This window comes from Diplotaxodon limnothrissa, linkage group LG10 (assembly GCF_057381915.1).
Source record: "Diplotaxodon limnothrissa isolate DT_005_m linkage group LG10, D_limnothrissa_male_GT1.1, whole genome shotgun sequence".
NCBI lineage: Eukaryota > Metazoa > Chordata > Actinopteri > Cichliformes > Cichlidae > Diplotaxodon > Diplotaxodon limnothrissa.
Window position 1 is genome coordinate 5,406,151 of NC_140605.1, and position 13,573 is coordinate 5,419,723.

Here is a 13,573-nt window from a genome sequence, read left to right on the forward strand (position 1 = left end):
CATAATATGAGCCAAGACAACTTCTTTTAACTGGCCTGCTGTCTGTCTGGATTGTTTGATTCATTTTTGTGAGAATCAAGGCAGGATTCCACCTGGGAAATGCCTCTTGTGTCTCCTCTCTGTGTGTTAGATCTGACAGTCTGACAGCTGGAATGAAGTGAAAACACATCCTTTATGTTTTCAGTGTGTTTTTACCTGTGTGTTTGCCTCAAAAGATAATGCATGTAAATCTTGATATACATTTTGCATAACAGATGCACTTTGGTGCCTTGGGATATAAACTTTTTTGGGCAAGTTTTGAATCGGACATAAATGTATTCTCAAGTAAAAATATTTATCCCAGTACATGGAGGCAAGGCCAAGTAATATCATGGTATTAAAAAAAATAAAAACATTTTTGCCTTCCTTTTGACGTCTCGTACATAAGCAAAGAGTAAAGATATAGTCAGTTTCATTATATTCTCAACTAGACAAGCAGATGTGTGACGTAGGTCGAGAGAACAGTGGTATTAACTTTTGATACCTATAATGACAGTTGATAAGAGGCATTTTACTAGTATCGTTTCTTAAAGGCAAGTTTCTCAAATTCAATACAGAAATTAATATTATGTTTTTCAGGGCAGTCACTTTTATCATATTCATCTTGTGATGAAGCAGTTTTATTCTGAAGTTGTCTGGTCTCTTCAGAGATGACTGGCACCAATCCATAGGGCACGACAGCTCAGTGAATAGTTTGGTGATAAGAAGAATTAAAAATGATGCCCCTTTTATAGAAACACCTTTAAATGAAGCACCAGCAGCACACCCTCGTGCTGCTGTGCAGTTTTTCAAATGTTTAATTACTTCTCAGCTTCCTTTAGCATCAGTGGTACTTTAATAAAACTTGTAGCTTTGGACTCCCAGATAGCTAACCCCAGTTAGCTGTACCCCTGCTACTCCACTAACCTGTTCATGTTTCAAATTGAATTTACCCTCTCATGAGACACCTGCCAAGCTAAAAACTCTAGTCTGTGAAACATAACACTAGAGACTTGAGCAGCCATAGTTGATTCTGTTCCTGGGGTCATAGTAGCCCCCCTTGAAGGAAATATAAAACTGCCAACTAAGAATAAATTAGATTTTGCAAGACTGGAATTCACTTTAGCAGTAAAGCACCTGTTTGCATTAATTTTGAAATTACTTAAGTCACTCAAATTATTACTGATTAATACTGAAACTGACAAAGTATGTAATTTTGATTTAAAAAATACCAGACTCATCCTCTCCATTCAGAACAGTAGTGACATGCTTAGCTGCATGTTTTTCTTAAACCACTGGCTGTGTCATGTTCAAAAAATTTATGTGGTCTTTTTTAGGAGAAATGGCATCAATTCCACTTTACATGGAGCAGCTCTCTTTTCTAGTAATCTCATCAAATTATTGAGCCCCCAAAGTGTGATTATTCAGAGTTGGGCACACAAAGCAGAGCTACACACATATATACTATGAGTCTTCTAAAAAAGAAAGCTCCAGATCAAAGTCCTTGGTATAACTCACAAATGGACACCTTAAAGCAGATAACCTTTAGCTGAAGAGGAGGAGATAGTGTTTCACTAATTTAGAAAACCTTTGTCTGGCTTGCAAAAATAGTTTTGTGCTCTATAAAAAAAGCCTTCTGTAAAGCTGGGACATCTTCCAATTCATCACTGATAGAAGAAAAAAGAATAATCCCAGGTTTCTTTTCAGTACTGTAGCCAGGTTAACAAATATGGAGGACCACAAGAGCCATGCGCATGGAAATAAAGAATTCTGTGCTTAAATAATGAGTTGTAGAATAAATTCTGCATTTGTAAATTCATTTTTGAATTCCAATTTAGTAAACTGATTTTTAAAATGCTTTTTAAAAACTTCATTTCAAAACCCTTTTTCGAATTGCACTTTAATAAAGTGATTTTCACAATGCTTTTTAAAATGGCGATTCCACTCCTCATTTCAAAATCCATTTCCCTTTCCTGTTCGCTCAGGGATTAACTTTTGGATTAGCTGTTGGATTAACAACTTCATTTTAAAAATCCTGCGGCTATTCAAATTAGCCACACCGTGGGATGTAATGAGTGAAAATGTGATGTCGACATATGTGGACGCCAGGTCCTAGGAGGTTAAAGCAGGAACTGCACACGCTAGTTTAAAGGCTGTAGGCTGCAGCCGTTGCTCTAACACTGTGTAAATGTAACAGGGCTCAGTGCTGGTTCTAATAGTCTGAGCTGCTTCCAGCTTTATTTGTGAAGAGCACAGCAGTTTACAAAACATGTAGCCAGCTCGTACAGATGTGACGTAAAATTTTCATAAACTAAGATGACCTTAAAATAACGTGGCGACGTGCGGTGATGCTATCGTTAGCCATGTTAGCACGTTACCTTCAACAGGTGGTCAGACTGAATAAACAGGCACTCAGTCAGAGGTTGCGCTGTTTGTTTTGCTGCAGGGTTTTCACATATCCGTGTCAAGTCGAGTGTAAATCCTGAGGCTGAACGGCCTTTGTAAAAGCACACACGCTACTTAGCAGGGCGAAGCTATGAGCTAGAAAAATCCAGACAGACAGCCTGTGTCTGTCCAACCAATCAGAGAGCTCCTTACAGCCCACGGTGTGGCTAATTTGAATAGTCGCAGGATTTTTAAAATGAAGTTGTTAATCCAACTGCTAATCCAACAGCTAATCCAAAACTTTTAAAACAGCTGATATTTATTTAAACTCTCTCTGATTGTTCTGTTCAGTAATTACTTCCTTCAAACCATCAATGTGTCTATTACACTCAGTTCCTTCTAGACTGCTGAAAGAAGTCATACCATTAGTAGTCAATCTATCTCTGTTAACGGGTGGAATGGAAATTGCGATGGACCCAACCACATAGTTCACTTTACACACTTTTATTTCCCGGTTGTTGGCTCTTTTTCAGCTGCCATCCACACACAACACAACAACAACCCAGTCAGGACCCAGTTAATCATTCTAAGCCGGTGAGACGTGATCGCTGATGCCTCTCAGGTGAGTCCGCCTCCCCCGCAGCGGTGCCACAGCCCATGCCCTGCCACAACAGATTACATGCTTTTAAGATGGTGGTATTAAACTATTACTTAAAAAGCCTTTACTTTACCCTCCTGTCTTAGCGATTTATAGACTAATCTCCAACCTTCCTGTTATTTCAGAAATTCTTAAAAGACTAGTTGTAAAAAAGCTAACTGACCATCTGCAGAGGAATAGCTTATTTGAATAATTTCAGTCAAGTTTCAGAGCTCATTATCAAAACAGACAGCTGCTAATGACAGTCTTATGGTTTCTGACAGTGGATCTCTGTGCATTTCATGTTAAACCTCACCTAAGTGCAGTGATTTGATATTGTTAACCATAATATTTAATTACAAAGCAGAACACCATATTAAAGGAATTATGGTTTGAATCATATCTATGTAAAAGAATAACGGATTTGTTCGTGTAAATGTGAAGGCTTCTTCGCACACAGAAGTTCGTCACAGAGTTCCACAAGGTTCTGTGCTGGGACCACTGCTATTTACATTATACCTGATCACCTTTCATTGCTATGCAGATGATACCCTGCTTTACAGTGCTTCTGGAAAGTATTCACAGGTCAAATTGTTCCACATTTTTACTATGTTACAGCTTTATTCCAAAAATTAATTAAATTCATTTTCACCTGAAAATTCTAGATACAATATGATAACAAACTGGGTAATTATTTTTAAACTTTGACTTAAACTCTGCTCTTTTTTTTCTTTTTTTTTTTCTTGTTATGAGATTTTCCTTTCCACTGTCGCCAACTGCATGGTCATAGGGGATTATTTCATTGTTGGAGTTTTCTCTCAAATATTTTAAGGTCTTTACCTTACAGTGTAAAGTGCTGTGAGGCAACAGTTGTTGCGATTTGGTGCTCTATAAATCAAATTGCATTGAATTGAACTGAAATTGGACAATCTCTTTTTATTCCACTAGTCTATAGATTATCTTTTCTCTCTTCTCGATGCTGCTCTCATTAACTAGAAAGGACTCTGGAAGTTTTTTCACTGAAAGGCCAGACTGTAGGAAATTAGACGGGTCTCTTTTTGTTTGCTCAGTCCATCCTGACTCATCACTGTGGGTATTTTTAGCTGTAAATTCCGGTTTGGCTTTCCCCACACCGTTCACAAGGCCTATCATATTCTTTGAGACAGAGAGGAATAATCAATGTCAAATATCAGCCGAATGATGATTAGTGGTGTACATACAAAGTTAAAAAACCTTGTGTTTCACAGTGTAGCAGCTGGATAACATGCTCACATCAGTGTGCGAATAGGCTGCCTGTGCTGTGTTTTGTCTGGCACAGCTGCCTGTATCTGCTGCATGCTCATTAAATGCTGGGCTTAAATCCGTGGTGACGCCATGCCAGCTCCGGTTACTCCCTCGGGAATACCTACTATTGTCATTCACTGGCCAGATTAAAGCTATAAAACTAAACTCTAACTAACTGTTGAATATATGTGAAGGAACAATGAGTGTATTTAAGTAATAAAGATGTCCTCCATTGGTAAACCTCAAGTAGAACTGGGGCTGGTTCTTGACTCTGCGCAATACTTTAATCTCCCCATACAATCAGATTCCTCACTGTTGAGGAGGCCAAGTGACCTGATATCCTGTTTGTCAGGAGAACAGAAATATTTCTGATTGTTGCACATCCTGCCGGTTAGCGATCTGTGGCAAATACAGCTGCCGGGCATGAAGACATATTTAGCCTCTATTGTATGAGTTTGGACACAGTCATGCTCTGTACTGAGCTTATCTTTAACGCAGAGGAATGTTTTTGAAATGAGATGTTGCTGGCTTGTCAATATGTGTGGGAGATTCTTGTAAGTTTTGTACATATGAGCTGCTAGAATTGTCGTGCAAAATTAATTATTTCCTTTTATCCTTTTATGTGCCCCTGAATCTCTGTGCACCAAAAATGCTGTCTGTGTTTTATTGAAATGAAATTATGCCATAATGTCACTTTTGCTATTAGCACCGAGAGTCTGTGCATGCCAATTGATCCTGCTGTTGTCATAGCAACATGAACCACTAAACCTCTGCGCAGCTGTTGTTATGAAAGCCCTCGAACAGCTGGGGGGCTATAGCTGTGGAGGGATTGTGGGAAACAGGTCTTTTGGTCCTCCCTTCACACCTTGACCCCAGAACCTACTAGCAAACGGAGGGGGATTTAGATATCTTAAAGATGCCCATCTGGAATTTTTTTGCTCCCTGTACAGAGATTCCATATGATTAGAGATAAAGTTTAGTCAAGAAGTTGTGAATATTCACTCATTCCTGTGGCTACCCAAAACCTGCTTTGCCATGAAAGCGAACAGTGAAAATTGAATGAACCAAATGAGGCTACATTCTCTCCCAGGGTTTGCCTGATGCATTGGAGCATATCCCATTATTGATATGAGCAAATGTTGTACACAGTGCAACAATAAAGCAATCATTTTACAAGGAGCACAACTTGTCCAGGGAGTAGCACTCTGTGAGCCCCACTCCTTCAGTCATAATAAACCCTGAAACGTGAACCAACAGCAAAGACTCATCCTCCCACTATTTGATTTAATGCAGAGCTGACTGGGGTGGTGTGAACCTATCACTACATCGAATACTACCTTTTTGTAACTCGTTCAGCATTACAATGCTTTTGCACATAGACTCTTTTGAAAGCAAGGCAGAATCTTTACATATTTACAGTAATTGTACTCCATATTTATCTTTTTGGACTCTGCTAGACTAGCTTTGCATGATTCCCAGTTCAAAATAATCCTTATTTCATCTGATTAAATTTGCGAAAAGGGCCCTTTAAGTTCTTTTTGGTTGCCCCTTACAAACAGAAATTGTAAACAGGTGCAATCTAAATTTCATTCTGGCTTTGAGTTGGTTATTGGGAATATCAGTTATAATGGATAAAGGGGAATGGTGAGAATTCTAGTGCTTTGGATATTTAATATTTTATACGTTCCTTTTAAATATACATTTAAAACACATCCTATTAAAAAATAGGATGTGTTGCTGCACTTTCCTTGCAAAATTGCGACAAGCCTGTTGGAAATTCTTAAAATGAGAGCTATCACTTCTCACTCATTGAAAAAAAACATCAAAAAATGAACATAGCCAACATGATGTAACCAACTGGTTTCTGGACAAAACCTCAGCATTAACAATTTGTCCCCTACTATATGATTAATGACTAATCCACAGACACACATTATGGAGTAGCTAAGTAGTAGTAGTAGTATTAGTAGCTATCCTTAATCCTAAAAAAACACCTTGAAACAAATGACCCCCCCCCCCCCCCCCCCCAAAAAAAAAAAGAGACAACAACAAAAACAAAACAAAACTGCTGATTAGTACTAAAGGTACTAAAAGTACTAAAAGTGCTCCGAAAAGTATATACAGCGCAAACACATTCAGGTGAAATTCAGTAACATGAATTAGCAGAGGTGGGGCCTAGCTATTGGCTGCCGCTGCTCCACATGTCAAACCAACTTTAAGCTTCAGCTGTATATAATGATTTTTACTGGTGTAAATTTTGGAATTTTAACATAGGAGTCTGTTGGGATTAACTTGCCTTTGGACCCAAGCTTAAATTGCCCTGAGAGGAAGAGGAACAACAATTTTTGGCTGTTCGGTGTTGCTTCGTTTTCACTTTGCTGCTTGGTTTACATGCCTGGACAGCCAAGACTCCAAGACTGAGAGCAAACTTTTCTGTTTTATAATGTCTGGTTGCAAAAATAATTTTCTTGGGAAATATAAATCTATACTGAAGTAAAATGTTATTTTCCGTAGAGGAAAATGGAAGTAGAAAAGCGCAAGTACAGATCCAGCGATTGTACCTGATACTGGGCAGATTAAGGAATGCTAATGTTTCTCTTGTGGATTTCGTGAGGAACAGGGTGATTAGACCTCCACTCTCCTGGGTGGAGACCCTCACTGCTCTAGCTTCCACTCTGATTTTTCTTTGACGTCGACAGGAAGATCAGCTGGGTCTCAGAAGGGCCATGGAGCGAGAGGAGGGGAATGGTGTGCACGGTGGGTTTTGGTATAAAGAGATTCCCCTCTAGGATCACACACAGGGGCCAGAGGGATCACCTAGGGAGGAAGAGCCATTGAGCTTAGGGAGGGCTCTGGGAAGGATTACCGTAAGGCTAAAATGTTTTCTTTGTGGCTGAAGGAAATCTAAGAAATGCTCTTACCCAAATCTCTGGTCTGAAGTGGCTGCTTGACAGCGAAACTCAACCGATAGTACTGGGAATAAATATTTGCTCCTCCCTTGAGTTCTTCAAATTTTCAGTATTTGTCACATTTATATGTTTCAGCAAACAAATTTTAATATTAGTGAAAAATATCTGCCACCATGTAAATATAAAATGCAGTTTTAATATGGCAGCAATTACTTTTTAAAATATTTTTTCCTAATGAATGAGAGCGTCATTGAAAAACTACATTTTGTATTTACACAAGTTATTTTTGCAAAATAATAAAATTTGTTTGATGATACGACATATTTAAATGTTACAAATATGCAAAAACCAAAGAAATCAGGGGGAGGGGAAATTACTTTTTCTTGGCACTGTACATCCTCAACATATTTGTTTCCCCCCAGATTTAAGTTTTTCTTTACTATCTCTGTTTTCTGATACGCCCCCTTTCAGAAGCAAAAACCCCCAAAAACTTGATACTCAATTACACACAGTTTTGAAATTTATAAATGATCCAAGTTGACTTTTGTTGAAAATAACATTTGGCGCAGTAACAACAGTAACATTGTCAAAGGTGTAGAAGAAAATGCAGTGAAGCATCAGGAGTGTTATGTGACAAAAGGACAGCAGGAAGAGCAAAAGCAAAGGTTTATAAGATGGCAGCGAGACCTACAGGAACATTAACCAAAAGAAAGGAGGCGGAGCTGGAAGTGGTAGTGTTGAAGATGTTAAAGTTTTCATTTGGAGTGACAAAACTGGACAAGACTAGAAATGAGTCTAACAGAGGGGCCGCTAAGGTTGAGTGTATATCAGAAAAAATGAGAGATGCAAAGCTAAAATGGTATGGCCGTGCAGAGGAGGGATAGTGACATGGCTGACAAAGGTTTTATGTAGCTTGAGGTGCCAAGCAGAAGGAAAAGAAAAACACCACAGAAAATATTCAAGGATGCAGTGAAGGAGGACAGGGAAAGAAGAGGATAGTAGAGAGATTGTGAGATGGAGGCACATGTTCCCCCAATGGGAGCAGCTGAAAAACGAAGGCCGCAGCATTATTAAAGTCTTGCTGCTTCATTTTCCTGTATAAAAAGTAAATGTGTTCAACTTATTTTGATGTATTTTATCACTGGAGTGGCCCTATGCCTATATCTATATCACAGCCCATCCCCACATTGTCCTTTTTACATTAACAGGCTTGACATTTTCAAGTTGAGAAAGAGCTAATAGAAATAACAAGTTCTATACAATTTAAAACAACAACAACAATAATAATCAGGATTTTCTTCCTTTTTGAATTGTCATAGGTAGCGATAAACTAGATGGATTATGGAAATGAAATGGGTTTTGGATGACATGGCAATTTGCCCAGTAAAATTAAATGTTAAATTAAATTAACCACTTTGTTTGCATCCTCAAAATAAATAAATAAATAAAAAATCTCTTTCCATTTTCTTAGTGAGACTGATAAACTTTAAAGTGAGAAAAGTATCTGGGCTCAGACATCAGCAGATTTCATACCAGTCCTCCCTACTCATAGGGTGGTACCTGCATACCACACAGAGTACTCCCGACTGAGCTGTGTAGAACTGGATAAATACCATCCCTTAAGAAGCTCTGTGTTCACAGATTGCTGGAGGTAGGTGGCCTGCTGTGAGGCCGAACCACACTCCCACTGTTCTGGGGGAGCTTTAAGTGAAAGATCAGGTGTCCAGGCCTGAATGCCTGATTGAACTTAAATCTTTTACATGTGCACCAAAAATGCTCCGTGTGGATCAGTCACAGCCAGCCAGTCAACTATTCAATGGAATTTTAACCACAGCCATTTACTGACCTCCCTGTTTTCACCTCTTCAAAATTATAATCACATTTGTACAGGGTGGGCCATTTATATGGATACACCGTCATAAAATGGGAATGGTTGGTGATATTAAAGTCCTGTTTGTGGCACATTAGTATATGTGAGGGGGCAAACTCCTCAAGATGGGTGGTGACCATGGTGGCCATTTAGAAGTCGGCCATCTTGGATACAATATAGTTTCACTAGTTTTTAAAAGGACAACTTGTTTTAGACCAGTTTTCGTAGAAGTCGATCTAGAATCTGGAACATTCTGGCTTTATTATTTTAATGTGACAGTTTATGATGCAGACTGGTTTTAAGAGGTTAAATCTGGTTTGAATGACAACTTTATATCCTTCTTAAACAAACGATTGACCAGTTGCATTCCTGCTCCTATTATTTAATAGTGTTTCAGTATTAATAATAACTTTTGCTAAATGTTTAATAATTCTATAATGTCTCAATAGGCTGGGAGTGGAGGACAGACAGACAGAAGATAATACAACAAGGTGCTGCGTTGTTGTGGGAAAGCTAATTGTAAGGTGCCATTTTCCTGTTGTGTGATGTTGGATATTATTATAAGTATCAGAAGCAAATCTATGTGCGGTTTTGTTTTGTAGAGAAATGTTGAGAAAGCGGCATCAAGATCAGTTCTTGTAATAATTTAGGAGCACAGAGTCACATGTAATTCATACTTTACACATGGTGGCATATTGTTGTTGGGTACACTGTGACTGATTACCCTGCTGAAGTTCAGTTTAACCAGTTGAATTTCAATCACCTGAGCAAACTTTATCCCTATTTCTTCAACCCCTGAATTGTTATGTTTACTCGCTTCTTGCTGTAGTTTGTCTGTGGTTCTGTTTTTTGAAGTTGTTGATTATTATGATTAACCCTTTAGTAAATGAACTGTTTGTGCACATGTTACAAGTAAACAATAGAGTCAGTTACCAATGACACATCCACACAAAAGAAGACCTGGGTTTTAGGTAACTCACTTATTCCATGTTCTTTCCTTTTTTGTTTATTACTGTTGTCTTTAGCTACTGTTTAGTTAGTGTTAGTCAACAAAACTAGGAAGTTTAGGAACAGATAGTTTTACTTAAATTACCCATTATGAGCCTCCTCTGTCAGGCTTTTGAGACATACCACCCTAGGTGCATGTGCACTAAGAAGACAGCAAGAGGTCACCTGAGGAGTAGCCATTTACCACAATTAGTTATTGCTCTTGTTATTTTACTGGTGAGGTCAGGCTTATATTAGCAATCTCATGTAAAAATGTGACTTCATTTTCTTTAAAGTTATACTAGTTAAATATAAAGTGTGTTAAAGTGTCCTAGTCATGAATGATAAACTAGAAAAATCAGGTGATGGGAAAAACATATATTTTCTGTATGTTGTTTATAATGTTGAGCAGAAATTATGTGGCGATGGAAACCACCATCTTTAAAAAGACCATTACTTTCTAATGATACCTGGACCTCCCGGAGACCAAGAATAGGGCACTTCATTGGTTTCTAAGAAACAATTGTCTGGCTTTTGAATGTTACTTTGGGCTGGATAGTGGTTCTATATTACATTTACATGACAAAACAACCCATTAATGCCCTCAAATTGTTTTTTAGATCCTCATGACTGGAACTTCTTCCCACAAAACACTTAGTTTGCTGCCGAGTCATTGAGACAGCAAAGTAAAATTGTAGCGTTCCACTTTTAGTAAATTATAGGCACTCATTAGTGTACAGTTCATTTATCTAGTTTTTCACTGGGGACATTGATATCAAAGGGGTTGTTGGGAGAAAAAAACAGGTTAGGTTATTTTCTAATTAGCTATTTTAGAATTATTTGAGGAAAATGGAAAAACTCAGTAGCATAACACCAAAGCCAGTATAGTACATTCTGTACTGGACAGCTTTTACTCTAAGGCAGGTAAAGACTATGTTTTGCCTATTTGTGCTGTGAAGGTACTTCCTATAACGAAGAAGTCGAACTTTCATGGTTTTAAAACAGAGCAGACATGTACTTCTTGGAAAAAAAAAAGCCAACAATCAACAATGTTGCCATAGTGGGTAACAACGCTTTAAGCTGTAACATTATTTCTTTGGCTAGTAGGCTACATTTACCAGTGGCTTAAGTTACTTTGCCCTTGGAATAATTTCAGATTCTATCTCTCTCTTTGATGTAAAAAATACACTAACTGGTGTTTTTGTTTGTCAGTTTCGTACGTTGGAAGAATGGAAATGATCACATAGCACCACAGCATGCTACAGCATTACATTACAGCTGTACTACTGCTACCCAGTACAGCAGTAGTTTAGTGCTATTTCACGCAGGATCAACTCTAAAATGTTTGTGAAGCAAATGGTGAAAGTCATAGTCCTATATAGTCATAGTCCATATAAGGATAGGATTGTAGTATCTGAGGGTTGCATGTTGTTATGGTGGGTAGAACTATATGCTCAAGTCAAGAAGAGATTGACCCAGGGGCCCTTCTCTATGGAGTCGGCATATTCTCTGTCACATGTACTGGGAATTGGCTACAGCTGTGAATGTGAATGTGAATGAATGCCTGTCTCTAAGTGTTAGTTGTATGTCAGATTGGCAGGCTGTCCAGATGATATCCTCTCCAGCCACCTGTATTCCACCAAAGGAAGGTTTCAGAGTCACTCTTGATATCGTTCATCAAGCCTCCAGTTTGAAATGTCTGATTCTATATTGTAGCTACTCTATGTATCAATTTCTATAAATGTACCTTCCCTAGGAAGAGCTTAGTTAAGAAGTTAAGAGTTAAGAACTAAAACAATGGAGGAGCTGTACACACATGGCAATCTAGTTTTTTGCCAAGCGGTGTCTGGTTATACTAAGCCATTTGTCTCCTCGTACACACAGGCAAGACTAATCGCACAGCCAGTCTTCATGTCCTCTCAGCCCCTAAGTGTCCCCCACCTCCTACCCTCTACACCCAGAACCTCCACCACGATTCCCCACCAAGGATTGTTTTACGCTTAATTTTGTTAGACTTAATGAGATTTCACTAATTAAATCTCCTCCTGGTTGGAGGAGACCCCCTACCTCCCTTTACATTACCCCCCTTCCACTTACTACCACTGCTGCCCATGGAGATTGTGCTCGTTTTAGACAAATAAACTTTCTTTATGAGAAACAGGACAGTGGGAGTTTTTCAAATTTGATTGGGTTTGTAAGGGCAGGAAAAGATGAGCTGCAATACAATAGAAGTGGCAGTTTATGTGTATTAACTTCAGTACTGCTGTTCTTCAGCCATATTTTGAAGCACAGTAGCCAAAGCTTTAAAGCAACTCCAAGTGACAGGTCATCACAACCATGCACACATGTTCCAAATACATGTCCCTAATAATAATCCCTGCTTAGCTGCATTGGAGTGCTAAAAGGGAAGTGCTGAAGGGTGGGACTCTCTCAGTTCAAGCAGTGAGGCCTTGGAGGTCATTGTTGACAGCAGCCGGTTGCCCTGCTATTGTGGATGACCCAATGGGACTCTTGCAATGACTATAGTGGGAGCCAACCTCCTGTTTCCCGTTTGAGTCCCGGACACCTAGTGCCAGCTTCGCCGCTTGGCTCCCTGGCCAAGAAGTCCATTATAGCCCTAACACTCCCCCATCTTCTCCCTCTGAAGCCTCTGTGTCCATTGTAGCCCTGCTCCCCCATCCTCTGTCTGATTTATGCACATGCACATACACACCAAACAGCCTCACATGTGTGCTGTGGCCCTCGGGTGGGCGAGTGGGCAATGTGCCCGTTTCAGATGTGAGTGCTTCCTTGATGAAGGCCCATGCTGATCGGATTTCTGCCACCTGTCATTCAGTTTAGGAGGCAGGAAAGGGGGCAAGATTGCTAGTGGGTGGTGTGGAGTGAGAGGGTTGGGGATGGACTTGGGGGGTGGCAGCACAGGAGAGATGCCATGGCAATCTGGCTCAGGTCCTGCAGCCCACTGCTGTTTCAGTAGTCTCAGAGCCTCTCAGACTCAAGCGGTCCTTTTTGGTCAGTTTATTTTTTTCTTAAAGTTCCTGCACAATAAGGTACATATCTTCTCTATGATTGAAAGAACACAATCAGTGCAGTTCAGTGGACTCAAAGAAAAATCCATGTTGGTTATTGCCAACGTTGTATTTGCTATGATGGCCAGAGGCTTTTTATTGCAGCCTAGCAAATCTAGATGGGGTTTTTCTTTTGGCCATCCTTTTCCAAAAAAATGTTATACTATTAATAATTATCCCTTGGTGTAAGTCATTCTCAGTAGCCCAACATATTTATTATGAATTAGGTGCTTATAGATTGTTGCTGGTTTAGTTAAACTAGCATGGAGATGCTAATAGACAGTGCATATTATACATATCTACTTTATAACTACAGTTACTGTAACTGGGGAAAAAAAGGACAAAAATGTTAACACTGTATCTATTACAGGTATACCTCATGTCGTTTAGCTGGTTGCTTTTGACAGATCTGAAG

The 13,573-nt window shown here is 39.2% G+C and overlaps 1 protein-coding gene across 2 annotated transcripts in view; it reads left to right on the plus strand.

The window, feature by feature from the left end:
• Window positions 1-13,573, plus strand: part of LOC146623786 (homeobox protein PKNOX2-like) — a 103,740-nt gene that overhangs the window by 16,721 nt on the left and 73,446 nt on the right. Inside the window, exon 2 of one of the 2 annotated variants that reach the window (XM_085364292.1) lies at window positions 2,937-3,025. The exons of the other annotated variant lie outside the window; for it this stretch is intronic. The gene's annotated coding sequence lies outside the window, so the exon portion shown is untranslated. The remainder of the gene's footprint in view (window positions 1-2,936; window positions 3,026-13,573) is intronic. 2 annotated transcript variants of the gene reach the window in all.